The sequence below is a fragment of the Pongo pygmaeus genome, chromosome 2 (assembly GCF_028885625.2).
Source record: "Pongo pygmaeus isolate AG05252 chromosome 2, NHGRI_mPonPyg2-v2.0_pri, whole genome shotgun sequence".
NCBI classification, from domain to species: Eukaryota; Metazoa; Chordata; class Mammalia; order Primates; family Hominidae; genus Pongo; species Pongo pygmaeus.
In genome coordinates, this window is record NC_085930.1 from 138559204 (window position 1) to 138578215 (window position 19012).

Consider the following 19012-nt stretch of genomic DNA (forward strand, 5'->3'; position numbering starts at 1 on the left):
TAAATGTGTTCAAGTGCAGGACTTGCCCAGTACAAACTACCAACTTCTTTGAACTTCAGACTTCACATGTCTAAGACAGATCTTAGTACCTAGTACCTGGCAGGGCTGCTGCCAGGATTAAGTGAGATCATTCAGATGGGAGTGCTTGGTTTACTATAAAATACCAGTCAAGTGTTAGTTATTTCTATTATTTTGTATTTCTCCAGAAAGTATATTGTTACGTCAAAATGATAGAGCAGCTCATGAACCAACTGTTTTTCAAGAAGGTTTAATCTTGGGGTCCTTGCAAGGGCTCAGGATTTGAATGTTGTACCACAAGGTGGTGCTAGACACTAGATGTTTTTATTGGCCTTCTACTCCCATCTTAATTAGTTACATAGTGTTCTTTTTTTATTGTTACTGAAGAGCATGGAAAATATTTATTACAAATGTGTTTTCTAGATCAACTTATAAGCTCATAAAATCAATCCCATCTTAGTTATATAGTGTCCATTTTTTAATTGTCATTGAAGACCATAGAAAATATTTATTACAAATGTGTTTTCTAGATCAACTTATGAGCTCATAAGATCAATTTTGGCCTCACTGGAGATTAGAAAGCAAGGGTGCTTTTACCTAATGTTCAGTCGACTTTCGCTACTGAAGGTGTTTACTTTCAGTTAAATTTGGGAAGCATTTTAAGGTAATGTCTGTGATGGGCTCGAAAGGCGTCGGCAAGGCCCCCAGGACACTAGGGAGCATAAATACGTGCTGGACACCGATGAAGGGTCCTAATTTTTTTTTCCTATGAGTAAATACCCCTTTGTACTTTCCTATCCCCAAATGGTTTTGTGGATTTGCTTTTACTGTTGTTTGGAATTAAGGCCAAAGCAGGGAAGGGTCTGCAGCACAGATAATTGTCTGCCTCACGCAGATATTATTTGTAGCTATCTTTGATAGCATTTGGTTCCCTATTTCACAGTTGTCAACTGAGGAAGGGAAAATTGTGAAATGAGTAAACCAAGACTGTTTTGCAGGGCCATGTTCTCTATTGGGGAACAGACATTTCTCACAAATTTAAGTAAGTTCTGCTACTGAAACCAAATGTTCTATTAAAAAGAAAATTAGTAGGGCACAGTAGCACATGCCTGTAGTCCCAGTTACTTGGGAAGCTGAGGCAGGAGAATCACTTGAGGCCAGATGTTCAAGGCTACAGTGCACTATGATCTCACCTGTGAATAAACCAGCCACTGCACTCCAGCCTGAGCAACATAGCAGGACCCTGTCTTTAAAATAAATAAATAAATAAAAATTTAAAAATAAGGGCAGGGCAAGGTGGCTTACGCCTGTAATCCCAGCACTTTGGGAGGCCGAGGCAGGCGGATCACCTGAAGTCAGGAGTTCGAGACCAGCCTAGCCAACATGGTGAGGCCCTGTCTCTACTTAAAAAAAAAAAAAAAATTGGCTGGGCATGATGGTGCGCATCTGTAATCCCAGGTACTCGGGAGGCTGAGGCAGATGAATTGCTTGAACCTGGGAGGCAGAGGTTCCAGTGAGCCTAGATCGCATCACTGTACTCCAGCCTGTGTGACAAGAGCAAAACTCTGTCTCAAATAAATAAGTAAAATAAATTAGATGTTTTTCACTTTTTCTTCGTGTCCTCCTCAAATGTGTGGTATTTCATTAAATTTTGTTCAGTGGGTACCAGCTGTGTGCAGGGCACTCTGGGATCACTATGGCTAGAGTGCAGGGTAGGGGTGAAGGGATAGTGGGTATCAGAGGCATTTGAACCAGAGCAACTCCATTTTGAATAGGGGCTGAGTAGAATGAGGCTGAGACCTGCTGGGCTGCATTCCCAGGAGGTTAAGGCATTCTTAGTCATAGGACGAGACAGGAGGTCAGCATAAGATATAGGTCATAAAAACCATGCTTATAAAGCAGGTTGTAATAAAGAAGCCAGCCAAATCCCAGCAAAACCAAGATGGCGACGAGAGTGACCGCTGGTCATCCTCAGTGCTACAGTCCACCAGCCCCATCACAGTTTACGAATGCCATGGCAATGTCAGGAAGTTGCCCTTTATGATCTAAAAAGGGGAGGCATGAATAATCTACCCCTTGTTTAGCATATAATCAAGAAATAACCACAAAAATGGGCAACCAGCAGCCCTTGGGGCTGCTGTGTTGAGTGACCATTCTTTATTCATTTACTTTCCTATAAATTTGCTTTCACTTTATGGACTCTGAATTATTTATTATGCTAGATCCAAGAACCGTCTCTTGGGGTCTGGATTGGGACCCCTTCCCAGTAACATGCGCATGTGCTGGAAGGTAGAGAAACAGCTCCAGTCATATGTTCACTCAGCCAGAGTAAGATAAACTAGGAAAACAAATACAAACACTCAGAAAACCAGCAGAAGGAAAAAGAGGAAGAAACGCTGTGGAAAACGTGAGTGCCATAACTGTCACTGTCCTTTAGAAAGAATATTTTCACAGTGGAGGCATTATATTCTCTGGTCTGGGGCATGGCCATGGAGATGAGAACATGACACGTAGCTCCTTGGAGCATGTTGCCAAACATGTCTAGATCTATAAGAAAAATATCAGGACTGGCAAAATGAGACAACTCCTGAAAGAAATAAACTGCTGACAAAATGCGCCAAATGGTCAATCCTAATTAGAAATAATTATAAATTAAATGAGGCCCAGCACGGTGGCTCATACCTATAATCCCAGCACTTTGGGAGGCTGAAGACAAGAAGATCGCTTGAGACCAGGAGTTGGGAGACCAACCTGGGATACATAATGAGACCCCTACAAAAAAATTTTAAAAGCCAGTCATGGTGGCATATTCCTGAAGTCCTGAAACCACCTTTGCAAAATATAACAGTGAGAAAATTACAACAGTGAAATAAATCTGACCTAATGGACTATATCTTGCTTCTAACCTCCAAGCTACCCTTGTTCATTCCTGAACTAACTTTAGGCTGAACTAACTTTGGGAGGAATTTAGTTTATAGTTTAACTTTGAAATGATGATAACAGCTCTTTCCTGAAATAAACCCTCTTCTTGCCTGGTGCCAGAGTGTCTTTTTAGGACGAATAAATTAGCCACAAGATTGGCAATTCCCCAGTTACTTCTGCAATAACATCACTATTGTAGAACCTAAGATTGGCCTTTTGAGGTGTCTTTTCAGGTTTTTGCATTTCTTTTTTTTTTCTTCTTCTTTTTTTTTTTTTTGAGGTGGAATCTCACTCTGTTGCCCAGGCTTGAGTGCAGTGGCACCCCATCTCGGCTCACTGCAACCTCCGCCTCCTTGGTTCAAGCGATTCTCCTGTCTCAGACTCCCAAGTAGCTGGGATTACAGGTGTGCGCAACCACGCCTGGCTAATTTTTGTATTTTTAGTGGAGATGGGGTTTCACCATGTTGGCCAGGCCAATCTCAAACTCCTGACCTCAGGTGATCTGTCCACCTCAGCCTCCCAGAGTGCTGGGATTACTGGTGTAAGCCACCATGCCCGGCCAGATTTTTGCATTTCTGACGACTGCCACTCAGACCTGCCAGCTGTTCCTGTGGTCCCCACCCAGGAATCACTTCAGCCCAAGAGGATAGCTTCAACAGAGATAAGATCTCATCTCTGACCCAACCAATGGGCACTCCCCATTCCCTGGCCCTGCTGCCCACCAAACTATCCTTGAAAAACCCTAGTCTGAATTTTTGGAGAGAGTGTTTTGAGTAATAAAACTCCAGTCTCTCATTCAGCCGTGAATGAAAGTCTCTCCCCAGTGCAGTTTCTCTGTCTTGACAGATTGGCTCTATCTGGGCAGCAAGCAAAATGAACCATTGTGTTACTGGAAAGAGGTCCCGATCTGGCTCTATCTGGGCAGCAGGCAAAATGAACCCATTGTGTTACTGGAAAGGGGTTCCAATCCAGACCCCAAGAGAGGGTTCTTGGACCTTGTGCAAGAAAGAATTCGGGGCGAGTTCATAGAGTAAAGTGAAAGCAAGTTTATTAGAGAAGTAAAGAAACAAAAGAATGGCTGGCTACTCCATAGGCACAGTAGTGGCATGGGCTGCCCCACTGAGTATACTTATAGTTATTTCTTGATCATATGCTAAATAAGGGGTAGATTATTCATGAACATTCTGGAAAAGGGGCAGGCAATCTCTAGAACTAAGGGTTTCTCCCCGCTTAAGACCATATAGGGTAACTTCCAGACATTTGTAAACTGTCATGGCACTGGTGGGCCTGTGTTTTACCATGCTAATACATTATAATTAGTGTATTTTGAGCAGTGAGGATGACCAGAGATCACTTTTATTGCCATCTTGGTTTTGGTGGGTTTTGGCTGGCTTCTTTACCGCAACCAGTCTTATTAGCAGGGACTTTGTGACCTGTTTCTTTTTTTTCTTTTTTTTGGCGTGAACATGGCTCACTGCATCCTTCACCTTTGAGGCTTTGTACATAACATTGTAAAACTGGGCCAGATACAATGGCTCATGCCTGTATTCCCAGCACTTTGGGAGGCTGAGATTGGTGGATCAGCTGAGCCCAGGAATTCGAGACCAGCCTGGATAATATGGTGAAACCCCATTTCTACAGAAAATACAAAACTGGGCTGGGCACGGTGGCTCATGCCTGTAATCCCAGCACTTTGGGAGGCCGAGGCGGGCGGATCACAAGGTCAGGAGATTGAGACCATCCTGGCTAACACGGTAAAACCCTGTCTCTACTAAAAATATAAAAAATTAGCCGGGCGTGGTGGCGGGCGCCTGTAGTCCCAGCTACTGAGGAGGCTGAGGCAGGAGAATGGCGTGAACCCAGAAGGTGGAGCTTGCAGTGAGCCGAGATTGCGCCACTGCACTCCAGCCTGGGCCACAGAGTGAGACTCCATCTCAAAAAAAAAAAAAAAAGAAGAAAATACAAAACTGATCTGGGTGTGGTGGTGCATGACTGTAGTCCCAGCTATTCAGGAAGCTGAGGTGGAAGGATCATCTGAGCCTGGGTAAGTTGAGGCTGCAGTGAGCTGATATCCAGCCATTGCACTACAGCACTCCAAAACTGTTCACAAGTATAGTTTCAGCTATGTTTAATGATAAATATTATTAAAGGATATGGAGGTGCTATATGGGGGAAAAAAACTTCACGCACAAGAAGGAAGCAATCCAAAACAGTTACAGTATTTATTTCAGGGTTGTTCAATTATAGCTGTTGCTTTTCTTCTTTATACTTTTCTGAAATTCATGTTTTCTGTAATGACCCTTTATTACTTTTACATTACCAAAAAAAGATAGTCTAGCATCCTTAGAACTTCTTTATGAACTTCTTAAGTGAACCAAAATCCTTGTGACAATTCTACTAGAAATGCTGTTTCAACCTGTAAGATTCCTATCCACCATGAGCTAAATGATACCTTCCAGAAATAAGAGAATGGGTTCTTTAAGGATATTTTCTTTTTTCTGTAGGGGAAAGGGGAACTTTTCGTTCACCCTCTGAAAGTTCAATAATTTGTCTCTGGAATAAACTTGACAGTAGACAGATTAACAAGAGGAAAGACACACAAATTTATTATGTGCACATATGCATGGAGGCCTCACAAAATATGAAACTCCCAGAAGAGCCAGTGTGTATACCATCTTGAGGCCATGGAAAGGAATAGGGGACCTGGGGCTTGGTGGGGGTGCAGAGAGGGTGTGGAGAGGGTACACCTGGTGCTGCACTTGGTGGGGGTGCGGAGAGAGGAGGTCACAGCACAAATTCTAGAAGGGAAAGGGGAGGAAATGCACAGCCCACAAAGGTTGCCTTATGCAGATAAAGTCTCTCAGGTAGCACCCTTCAGAAGGGTGGCCACCTGTGGTCATCTCTATCTGGGACGTGTCGGCCCACAATCTCTTCTTCCTGTGATATGATTTTTCCTAGTTCCATCTCTAGGCAGATAAGGGGGGCTCAGAGAAAGCCTCTGCTTGCATCTGCTATTTGCTATGTAGATTTCCTTTTACAAAATTCTTTCATAAATTTCTTTCACAAAAGGAGATCTTTTCAGAGCTATTCCTGTGTCTTTAGTTTCTTGGAATAGCCATCTCAAAATATGCCAAAGTATATTTTGAGGTGGCATTAATTCTCATCTTCCACAGTCATATTTTGGGGTGGTGGTCTGAGCCCCAACATTCCAGTCCCCTGGTCCCTGAATGTCATGGTGAGGTACCTTGGATGGGGATATTTTCACCTGTTGGGCTGCACTCTCCATGGCTGCTATGATTTTGGAAATGTTTATTCTTTAGTTTGGGGAAATTTACTTACTTGAACTATTTATTTAATGATTCCCTAACACCTAACACTTCCAGGACTACCCCCCAACCGCCCCCCACCCCAACCTCCAACACACACACACACACACACACACACACACACACACACACACACACACGATTTCTCCTGGAACTCTCTCTCTTTTTCTTTCTGTGAGACACCGTCTCACTCCCGTCACCCAGGCTGGAGTGCAGTGGCACAATTGTTACCGGAAAGGGGTCCCAATCCAGACCCCAAGAGGGTTCTTAGACCTCGAGTAAGAAAGAATTTGGGTAAGGAAAGAATTTGAGTAAAGTGAAAGCAAGCTAAGAAAGTAAAGGAATAAAAGAATGGCTACTCTGTAGGCATAGTGGCCCTGAGGGCTGCTAGTTGGCTATTTTTATGGTTATTTCTTGAGTATATGCTAAACAAGGGGTGGATTATTCATGAGTTTTTTGGGGGCGAGGGGGTGGGGGGGCGGGGGAAGGAAAGGATGGGCAATTCCTGGAACTGAGGGTTCCTCCCCCTTTTAGACCTTATAGGGTAACTTCCTAACATTGCTATGGCATTTGTAAACTGTCGTGGCACTGGTGGGCATGTCTTTTTGCATGCTAATGTATTTAATTAGCATATAATGCGCAGTAGGACCACCAGAGGTCACTCTCCTCACCATCTTGGTTTTGGTGGGTTTTGGCCAGCTTCTTTACCACATCCTTTTATCAGCAAGGTCTTTGTGACTGTACATTGTGCTGACCTATCTCATTCTGTGACTTAGAATACCTAACCTTCTGGGAATGCAGCCCAGTAGGTCTCGGCCTTATTTTACCCAGCGCCTACTCAAGATGGAGTTGCTGTGGTTCAAACACCTCTGACATGATCATGGATCCCTGCAGCCTCAACTTCCCAGGCTCAGATGATCCTCCCACCTCAGCCTCCTGAGTAGCTAGGACTACAGATACATGGGACCATGCCTGGCTAATTTTTTGTACTTTTTAATAGAGATGTGGTTTCACCATGTTGCTTAGGCTGGTCTGCGACTCCTGGGCTCAAGTGATCAGCCCACCTTGGCCTTTCAAAGTGTTGGGATTACAGGCGTGAGCCATGGTGCCTGGCCTGGAACTCGTATTGTAACTGCCTGACGGGTTCTTCCTGCCCACTGCATGAAGAAAATCAATTCTCAGCATTGGGCCAGCTGCAGTGGCTCATGCCTGTAATCCCAGCACTTTGGGAGGCTGAGGCAGGCAGATCACTTGCGGTCACGAGCTCGAGGCCAGCCTGGCCAACATGATGAAACCGTGTCTCTACTAAATAAACAAAAATTAGCCCAGTGTGGTGGTGTGCGCCTGTAATCCCAGCTACTTGGGAGGCTGAGGTGGGAGAATCACTTGAACCCAGGAGGCAGAGATTGCAGTGAGCCAAGATCACTTCACTGCACTCCAGCCTGGGCAACAGAGCAAGACTCTGTCTCAAAAAAAAAAAAAAATCTCAGCATTGCAGTGGAGAGTTCAACTGATGCCAGGCCAGCCACGCCATGTGGGAGATGGAGTTATCACTCAAATCAGTCTCATCAAAGGCTTATAGATTAGGAGTTTTTCAAAGGTAATTTGGGGGAAAGGGTGGGGGTGGCTAGACAGTGGGTGCTTGCTGCCAATTGGTTCAGGTGCAATCATAGGGATATGGGAAATGATCTTCTTGCATGCTGAATCACTCCTGGGTGAGGCCACAGGAGCTGTTCATCAGTAGGTCCAGGTAAAGCATGGGTGTCAGACATGCAAGAAACCTGAGAAAGTATCCCAAAAGGTCAATCTTAGGTTCTACAGTAGTGATGTTATCTGAAGGAGTAATTGGGGAAGTTGCATATCTTATGACCTCCAGAATTATGGCTGGCAATTGTTTATGTCTACACCTTAGCAGAATTCAGGCTCCTCTCTGCCCCCTAGCCTAGTGGTCTCTAATTAGCTTTACAAAGGTGATTGAGTTTGGGGGAAGGGCTATTATAATTTAAACTATAAACTAAATGTCTCCTAAAGTTAGCTTGGCAGCTTGAAGGCTAAAAGTGAAGATGGCCAAATAGCTCCAGTCTACAGCTCCCAGCATGAGCAACACAGAAGACGAATGATTTCTGCATTTCCAACTGAGGTACCAGGTGCATCTCACTGGGGATTGTCAGACAGTGGGTGCAGGACAGTGGGTGCAGTGCATCGAGCCTGAGCCGAAGCAGGGTGAGGCATCGCCTCCCCCGGGAAGCACAAGGGTCGGGGAATTCCCTTTCCTAGCTAAGGAAAGGGGTGATGGACAGCACCTGGAAAATTGGGTCACTCCCACCTTAATACTGCGCTTTTCCGACAGTCTTAGCACACCAGGAGATTATATCCCGCGCCTGGCTCGGAGGGTCCTACACCCACGGAGCCTCGCTCATTGCTAGCACAGCAGTCTGAGATCGAACTGCAAGGCAGCAGGGAGGCTGGGGGAGGGGCGCCCGCCATTGCTGAGGCTTGAGTAGGTAAACAAAGCAGTCAGGAAGCGCAAACTGGGTGGAGCCTACTGCAGCTCAAGAAGGCCTGCCTGCCTCTGTAGACTCCACCTCTGGGGGCAGGGCATAGCCAAACAAAAGGCAGCAGAAACCGCTGCAGACTTAAATGTCCCTGTCTGACAGCTTTGAAGAGAGTAGTTGTTCTCCCAGCACGCAGCTGGAGATCTGAGAATGGACAGACTGCTTCCTCAAGTGGATCCCTGACCCCCGAGTAGCCTAACTGGGAGGCACCCCCGAGTAGGGGCAGACTGACACCTCACACGGCCGGGTACTTCTCTGAGACAAAACTTCCAGAGGAATGATCAAGTAGCAACATTTGCTGTTCACCAATATCCGCTGTTCTGCAGCCTTTGCTGCTAATACCCAGGCAAACAGGGTCTGGAGTGGACGTCTGGCAAACTCCAACAGACCTGTAGCTGAGGGTCCTGACTGTTAGAAGGAAAACTAACAAACAGAAAGGACATCCACACCCAAACCCCATCTGTACATCACCATCATCAAAGACCAAAGGTAGATAAAACCACAAAGACGGGGAAAAAACAGAGCAGAAAAACTGAAAATTCTAAAAATCAGAGCACCTCTCTTCCTCCAAAGGAACGCAGCTCCTCACCAGCAACGGAACAAAGCTGGATGGAGAATGACTTTGACGAGTTGAGAGAAGAAGGCTTCAGACAATCAAACTACTCTGAGCTAAAGGAGGAAGTTCGAACCTATGGCAAAGAAATTAAAAACCTTGAAAAAAGATTAGACGAATGGCTAACTAGAATAACCAACGCAGAGAAGTCCTTAAAGGACCTGATGGAGCTGAAAACGACGGCACAAGAACTATGTGACAAATGCACAAGCCTCAGTAGCCGATTCGATCAACTGGAAGAAAGGGTATCAGTGATGGAAGATCAAATGAATGAAATGAAACGAGAAGAGAAGTTTAGAGAAAAAAGAATTAAAATAAATGAACAAAGCCTTCAAGAAATATGGGACTATGTGAAAAGACCAAATCTACGTCTGATTGGTGTACCTGAAAGTGACGGGGAGAATGGAACCGAGTTGGAAAACACTCTGCAGGATATTATCCAGGAGAACTTCCCCAATCTAGCAAGGCAGGCCAACATTCAAATTCAGGAAATACAGAGAACACCACAGAGATACTCCTCGAGAAGAGCAACTCCAAGACACATAATTGTCAGATTCACCAAAGTTGAAATGAAGGAAAAAGTGTTAAGGGCAGCCAGAGAGAAAGATCGGGTTACTCACAAAGGGAAGCCCATCAGACTAATGGCTGATCTCTCGGCAGAAACTCTACAAGCTGGAAGAGAGTGGGGGCCAATATTCAACATTCTTAAAGAAAAGAATTTTCAACCCAGAATTTCATATCCAGCCAAACTAAGCTTCATAAGTGAAGGAGAAATAAAATACTTTACAGACAAGCAAATGCTGAGAGATTTTGTCACCACCAGGCCTGCCCTAAAAGAGCTCCTGAAGGAAGCACTAAACATGGAAAGGAACAACCAGTACCAGCCACTGCAAAAACATGCCAAATTGTAAAGACCATCGAGGCTAGGAAGAAACTGCATCAACTAACGAGCAAAATAACCAGCTAACATCATAATGACAGAATCAAATTCACACGTAACAATATTAACCTTAAATGTAAATGGACTAAATGCTCCAATTAAAAGACACAGACTGGCAAATTGGATAAAGAGTCAAGACCCACCAGTGTGCTGTATTCAGGAAACCCATCTCATGTGCAAAGACGCACATAGGCTCAAAGTAAAGGGATGGAGGAAGATCTACCAAGCAAATGGAAAACAAAAAAAGGCAGGGGTTGCAATCCTAGTCTCTGATAAAACAGACTTTAAACCAACAAAGATCAAAAGAGACAAAGAAGGCCATTACATAATGGTAAATGGATCAATTCAACAAGAAGAGCTAACTATCCTAAATATATATGCACCCAATACAGGAGCACCCAGATGCATAAAGCAAGTCCTGAATGACCTACAAAGAGACTTAGACTCCCACACAATAATAATGTGAGACTTTAACACCCCACTGTCACATTAGACAGATCAACGAGACAGAAAGTTAACAAGGATATCCAGGAATTGAACTCAGCTCTGCACCAAGCAGAACTAATAGACATCTACAGAACTCTCCACCCCAAATCAACAGAATATACATTCTTTTCAGCACCACACCACACCCATTCCAAAATTGACCACATAGTTGGAAGTAAAGCACTCCTCAGCAAATGTAAAAGAACAGGAATTATAACAAACTGTGTGTCAGACCACAGTGCAATCAAACTAGAACTCAGGATTAAGAAGCTCACTCAAAACCAGTCAACTACATGGAAACTGAACAACCTGCTCCTGAATGACTACTGGGTACATAATGAAGGCAGAAATAAAGATGTTCTTTGAAACCAATGAGAACAAAGACACAACATACCAGAATCTCTGGGACACATTCAAAGCAGTGTGTAGAGGGAAATTTATAGCACTAAATGCCCACAAGAGAAAGCAGGAAAGATCTAAAATTGACACCCTAACATCACAATTAAAAGAACTAGAGAAGCAATAGCAAACACATTCAAAAGCTAGCAGAAGACAAGAAATAACTAAGATCAGAGCAGAACTGAAGGAAATAGAGACACAAAAAACCCTTCAAAAAATCAGTGAATCCAGGAGCTGGTTTTTTGAAAAGATCAACAAAATTGATAGACTCCTAGCAAGGGCAATAAAGAAGAAAAGAGAGAATAATCAAATAGACACAATAAAAAATGATAAAGGGGATATCACCACCGATCCCACAGAAATACAAACTACCATCAGAGAATACTATAAACACCTCTATGCAAATAAACTAGAAAATCTGGAAGAAATGGATAAATTCCTTGACACATACACTCTCCCAAGACTAAACCAGGAAGAAGTTGAATCTCTGAATAGACCAATAACAGGCTCTGAAATTGAGGCAATAATTAATAGCTTACCAACCAAAAAAAGTCCAGGACCAGATGGATTCACAGCCGAATTGTACCAGAGGTACAAGGAGTAGCTGGTACCATTACTTCTGAAACTATTCCAATCAATAGAAAAAGAGGGAATCCTCCCTAACTCATAGAAAAAGAGGGAATCCTCCCTAACTCATTTTATGAGGCCAGCATCATCCTGATACCAAAGCCTGGCAGAGACACAACAAAGAAAGAGAATTTTAGACAAATATCCCTGATGAACATTGATACAAAAATCCTCAATAAAATACTGGCAAACTGAATCCAGCAGCACATCAAAAAGCTTATCCACCATGATCAAGTGGGCTTCATCCCTGGAATGCAAGGCTGGTTCAACATACGCAAATCAATAAATGTAATCCAGCATATAAACAGAACCAATGACAAAAACCACATGATTATCTCAATAGATGCAGAAAAGGCCTTTGACAAAATTCAGCAGTCCTTCATGCTAAAAACTCTCAATAAATTAGGTACTGATGGGACGTATCTCAAAATAATAAGAGCTATTTATGACAAACCCACGGCCAATATCATACTGAATGGGCAAAAACTGGAAGCATTTCCTTTGAAAACTGGCACAAGACAGGGATACCCTCTCACCACTCCTATTCAACATAGTGTTGGAAGTTCTGGCCAGGGAAATCAGGCAGGAGAAAGAAATAAAGGGTATTCAATTATGAAAAGAGGAAGTCAAATTGTCCCTGTTTGCAGATGACATGATTGTATACCTAGAAAACCCCATCATCTCAGCCCAAAATCTCCTTAAGCTGATAAGCAACTTCAGCAAAGTCTCAGGATACAAAATCAATGTACAAAAATCACAAGCATTCTTATACACCAATAACAGACAAACAGAGAGCCAAATCATGAGTGAACTCCCATTCACAATTGCTTCAAAGGGAATAAAATACCTAGGAATCCAACTTACAAGGGATGTGAAGGACCTCTTCAAGGAGAACTACAACCACTGCTCAATGTAATAGAAGAGGATACAAACAAAGGGAAGAACATTCCATGCTCATGGGTGGGAAGAATCAATATTGTGAAAATGGCCATACTGCCCAAGGTAATTTATAGATTCAATGCCATCCCTCTCAAGCTACCAATGACTGTCTTCACAGAATTGGAAAAAACTACTTTAAAGTTCATATGGAACCAAAAAAGAGACCGAATTGCCAAGTCAATCCTAAGCCAAAAGAACAAAGCTGGAGGCATCACGCTATCTGACTTCAAACTATACTACAAGGCTATAGTAAGCAAAACAGCATGGTACTGGTACCAAAACAGAGGTATAGACCAATGGAACAGAACAGAGCCCTCAGAAATAATGCCACATATCTACCACTGTCTGATCTTTGACAAACCTGACAAAAACAAGAAATGGGGTAAGGATTCCCTATTTAATAAATGGTGCTGGGAAAACTGGCTAGCCATATGTAGAAAGCTGAAACTGGATCCCTTCCTTACACCTTACACTAAAATTAATTCAAGATGGATTAAAGATTTAAATGTTAGACCTAAAACCATAAAAACCCTAGAAGGAAAGCTAGGCAATACCATTCAGGACATAGGCATGGGCAAGGACTTCATGTCTAAAACACCAAAAGCAATGGCAACAAAAGCCAAAATTGACAAATGGGATCTAATTAAACTAAAGAGCTTCTGCACAGGAAAAGAAACTACCATGAGAGTGAACAGGCAACCTATAGAATGGGAGAAAATTTTTGTAATCTACTCATCTGACAAAGGGCTAATATCCAGAATCTACAATGAACTCAAACAAATTTACAAGAAAAAAACAACCCCATCAGCAAGTGGGCAAAGGATATGAACAGACACTTCTCAAAAGAAGACATTTATGCAGCCAAGACACATGAAAAAATGCTCACCGTCACTGGCTATCAGAGAAATGCAAATCAAAACCACAGTGAGATACCATCTCACACCAGTTAGGATGGCAGTCATTAAAAAGTCAGGAAACAACAGATGCTGGAGAGGATGTGGAGAAATAGGAATACTTTTACACTGTTGGTGGGACTGTAAACTAGTTCAACCATTGTGGAAGTCAGTGTGGCGATTCCTCAGGGATCTAGAACTAGAAATACCATTTGACCCAGCCATCCCATTACTGGGTATGTACCCAAAGGATTATAAATCATGCTGCTATAAAGACACATGCACACGTATGTTTATTGTGACACTATTCACAATAGCAAAGACTTGGAACCAACCCAAATGTCCAACAATGATAGACTGGATTAAGAAAATGTGGCACATATACACCATGGAATACTATGCAGCCATAAAAAATGATGAGTTCATGTCCTTTGTAGGGACATGGATGAAGCTGGAAACCATCATTCTCAGCAAACTATCGCAAGGACAGAAAACCAAACACTGCATGTTCTCACTCATAGGTGGGAATTGAACAATGAGAACACATGGACACAAGAAGGGGAACATCACACACCGGGGCCTATTGTGGGGTGGGGGGAGGGGGGAGGGATAGCATTAGGAGATATACCTAATGTTAAATGATGAGTCAATGGGTGCAACACACCAACGTGGCGCATGTATATATGTGTAACAAACCTGCACGTTGTGCACATGTACCCTAAAACTTAAAGTATAATTAAAAAAAATACTGTCAACATACAGGACCTAAGTTACAGGATCTGGAATTGTTCTGCAATGTAAAATTTTAGTAGAGTGGAGCTCAAAAATGGTGCATGGAGGATTAAAAAAAAAGAAGGCTAAAAGCAAGATGGAGATTGGCTAGATTACATCTCTTCCACTGCCATTGATACCGAAGGGCTGGGCTCCTGGGTAAACCCCACCCTTAAGCCTGGAACCTCAGCTCTAAGTGAAAACAGGAGCCCCATTTTTCCACCCACATGTGGCATTTTTGGCCTGCCATTTCCCCATCCTGTGCTCATAAAAAGATTTCAGCTGGCAGAGCAACACAGCAGCTGAGCACTGGGGATACAAACGGCTGATTGTCAAGGATACAAGTGGCTGAGCAGTAAGCAGAGAAGCAACTGAATGTTGGAGACTATGGGTAGATGTAGCTAACTTCAGATGATGTGGCTTTGGAGAGGAGCCTGGCCTCAGACTGCTTGGCTTCAAGGAAAGATCACCTTCTTCCCACATCATCCGCTTTTCAACTCCCCATCCTGCTGAGAGCCACTTTCATCGCCCAATAAAATCCTCTGCACACACTACCCTTCAATCTGTTCATGTGACTTGATTCTTCTGGGTGCTGGACAAGAACCTAGGTGTTGAGACGGCAGGGGCTGCCACCCTGACCCTCTACTGAGCTGGTTGGCACTTGGCTGTCCTCAGACTGCAGAGCTGAAACAGCATTGGTTGTAACATGCTTGGACGCTGTTATGGGGCCTGCACTGAGCCTGCTCCTGCCAGAGAGGAGCAACTGGCCAATTCCAGCATTCGTTTTTTCCAGTTCCTGCACTCGCTCACTCTCACGAGGGGTTTGAGCGCGAGGTGGCCGAGTAAACAAGCCACACCCCAGTTGCAAGTACTGCAAGGGGGTCAAGGGAATTATCCTGTCTCATAATTTTGTTATAATTTTTGCAAAGGTGGTTTCATTATTATTATTCTTCTTTTTTGAGACAGAGTCTTGCTCTGTCACCCAGGCTGGAGTGCAGTGGCACGATCTTGGCTCACTGCAACCTCTGCTTCCCAGGTTCAAGCGATTCTCCTGCCTCAGCCTCTCAAGTAGCTGGGACTACAGGTGCGTACCAACATGCCCAGCTAACTTTTCTATTTTTAGTAGAGATGGGGTTTCACCATGTTGGCGAGGCTGGTCTCAAACTCCTGGCCTCAAGTGATCCACCCACCTCGGCCTCCTGAAGTGCTGGGATTACAGGTGTGACCCACTGTGTCCCCCAGCCTCCTTATTAAAATGTTGAAACTACTGAACTGATGCTATAAATTTACAATCTGTTCTCTTCTTTTTTCACTATCTGACAAGTGTTTGGCTTTCTAGGAGATTTAACTTACAATCTTTTTCTTTTTCCTTGAGATGGAGTCTTACTCTGTCACCCAGGCTGTAGTGTAGTGGTGCGATCTCTGCTCACTGCAACCTCTACCTCCTGGGTTCAAGCGATTTTCCTCCCTCAGCCTCCCGAGTAGCTAGGATTACAGGTGCGTGCCACCATACCTGCCAAATTTTTGTATTTTTAGTAGAGACAGGATTTCACCATGTTGGCCAGGCTGGTCTCAAACTCCTGACCTCAAGTGATCTGCCTGCCTCGGCCTCCCAAAGTTCTGGGATTACAGGTATGAGCCACAGCACTCAGTCCAACTTACAATCTTTTCATTGAGTTCCTAACTTCTGCTTTCATATTTCTGAATTCTGAAGGAGGCCAGGCGCGGTGGCTCACATCAGTAATCCCAGCACTTTGGGAGGTCAAGGCGGGAAGATGACCTGAGGCCAAGTGTTCAAGAGCAGCCATAGTGAGACCCCATATCTACCAAAAAAAATAAAATTAGCCAGGCATAGTGATGTATACCTATAGTCCCAGCTACTCAGGAGGCTGAGCTGGGAGGATCCCTTGAGCCCAAGAGTTCAAGGATGCAGTGAGCTATAATTTTACCACTCTCTAGCCTGGGTGACAGAGTAAGATTCTTTCTCTTTAAAAAAAAAAAAAAAAAAAAAAATTGGCCGGGTGCGGTGGCATATGCCTGTAATCCCAGCACTTTGGGAGGCTGAGGTGGGTGGACCACTGAGGTCGGGAGTTTGAGACCAGCCTGACCAACATGGAGAAACCCCATCTCTACTAAAAATACAAAATTAGCAGGGCGTGGTGGCACATGCCTGTAATCCCAGCTACTCAGGAGGCTGAGGCAGGAGAATCTCTTGAACCCAGGAGGTGGAGGTTGTGGTGAGCTGAGATTGCGCCATTGCACTCCAGCCTGGGCAATAAGAGTGAAATTCCGTCTCAAAAAAAAATTAAAATTAAAAAATAAATTCTGGAGGAGTACAGGCAAGGCAACCTCACCCCAATATATGGCTCCCTGGTATAATGAGTATTTTGAATTAAAGGTCCTTAAAGATCAATAGCTGCCAGAAGAGACTTTTTCTCTATCTACATAAAGAGCTGAAGGACCCACCAAGGAAAACAATCGTTTTTCCTTCTGCTTCCTGCTTTCTCATCTATTGCAGAAAAGAAGAGCAAGGAATTAACCACACCTAAACAGACTTATTCACAAGATAATATTCTTCTCTCAGGCTCAATTTCCAAAGAGCACTTTGGGGAGCCAAAGTGGGAGGATTGCTTGAGGACAGGAGTTCGAGACCAGCCTGGGAAACGTAGCACAACCTACAACAAAAAACTTAGAAAAAAAAAAAAAGGCCAGGTGTGGTGCCTCATGCATGTAATCCCAGCACTTTGGGAGGCTGAGCAGGGAGGATTGTTTGAGCCCAAGCGTTTGAGACAAGCCTGGGCAACACAGTGAGACTCCATCTCTATTAAAAAAAAAAAAAAAGAGCTGGGCATGGTGGCATGTGCCTATAGTCACAGCTACTTAGGAGGCTGAGGCAGGAGTGAAACCACCGTTGCAAAATTATAACTGAGACAGTGAAAGAGATCTGACTGAACCAACTCTATCTTCCTTCTAACCTCCGAGCTGTATTTGTTCATTCCTCGGCGTAGGCTGAACTAACTTTGGGAGAAAAGTAGTTTATAATTTAAAACTTAGTTTATAGCTTAAAACAAAGATGGCAACAGCCCTTTCCCAAAACAAACGCCCTTCTTGCCTGGGGACTAGACAGCCTTTGTAGGACTAAGAAACTAGCCACAAGATTAGAAATTATGGTTTAGGAGTCATACAGCTGGATGCTACAAGATTTTGGCTCTCCTTAAACTGCTCCTAAGATCAGTGCTCGGATGTTTTGCAGACCCTGCACTTGATGGATCAACTGGCACCACCCAGATGGATAAACTGGCTCATCTGATCTTGTGGCTCCCACCCAGGAACTGACTTAGTGCAAGAAGACAGCTTCAGCTTCTTATGATTTTATCTCTGACCTGATCAATCAGCACTCCTGGTTCACTGGCTTTCCCCTACTCACCAAGTTGTCCTTAAAAACTCTCATTTCCTGGCCAGGTGCAGTGGCTCACACTTGTAATCCTAGCACTTTGGGAGGCTGAGGCGGGCGAATCACTTGAGGCCAGGAATTTGAGACCAGCCTGGACAACATGGCAAAATCCCGTCTCTGCTAAAAATAGAAAAATTTGCTGGTCATGGCGGTGTGTGCCTGTAATCCCAGCTACTCGGTAGGCTGAGGCAGGAGAATCACTTGTGAACCCAGGAGGCGGAGGTTGCAGTGAGTGGAGATTGCGCCATTGCACTCCAGCCTGGGTGACGAGTGAAACTCCATCTCAAAAACAACAACAACAACAAAACTCTTATTTCCAAATACTCAGGGAGACTTTTTTGAGTAATCATAAAACTCTGGTCTCCTGCACAGCTGGTCTGTGTGAATTACTCTTCGCCTACTGCAGTTCCCCTGTCTTGATAAATTGGCTCTGTCTAGGCAGCAGGCAAGGTGAACCCATGGGTGGTTACAAGAGGATCAGATGAGCCCAGTAGGTCAAGGCTGCAGTGAGCTGTGACCACACCATTGCACTCCAGCCTTTGGGACAGAGCAAGATCCTGTCTCAAAAAAAAAAAAAAAAAAAAAAAAAAAAATCTTTTTTTCAAAGAGAACGATTTACAAGCTAATCTCTGTTCCCTGATCCATTCATTCTCCCTAGCAATCGTTTATTGTACCTCAACAGAATTATCTATATTCCCCATCTCCTCACTCCCGTCTCAAATAAGGCCATGTAAGTATTTGGGCCCCATTGGGATATTGAGTGATCACTCTGATTCTCTCCTGTGTACACATTAATAAGTTTTGATGCCTTTTTCCTACCAATCTGCATTTTGTGAGTTGATTTTTCAGTAAACCTTCAGAGGACAAAGGGGAAGTTTTTCCCTTGGCCCCTACTGTCAGAGGCATTTGAACCAAAGTGAATAGAAACTGGGTAAAATAAAGCTGAGACCTACTGGGCTGCATTCCTAGGCAGTTAGGCATTCTTAGTCACAGGATGAGATAGGAGGTTGGCACAAGATACAGGTCACAAAGACCTTACTGATAAAACAGGATACAGTAAAGAAGCTGG

At 43.9% G+C, this 19012-nt stretch overlaps 1 protein-coding gene across 6 annotated transcripts in view; it reads left to right on the forward strand.

Moving 5' to 3' along the window:
* METTL6 (methyltransferase 6, tRNA N3-cytidine) overlaps positions 1–19012 on the forward strand; it is a 50019-nt gene that overhangs the window by 22240 nt on the left and 8767 nt on the right. The window contains exon 7 of one of the 6 annotated variants that reach the window (XM_054483214.2): positions 17743–18763. The exons of the other annotated variants lie outside the window; for them this stretch is intronic. The gene's annotated coding sequence lies outside the window, so the exon portion shown is untranslated. Of the gene's footprint in view, positions 1–17742; positions 18764–19012 lie in introns of those variants that run through there. 6 annotated transcript variants of the gene reach the window in all.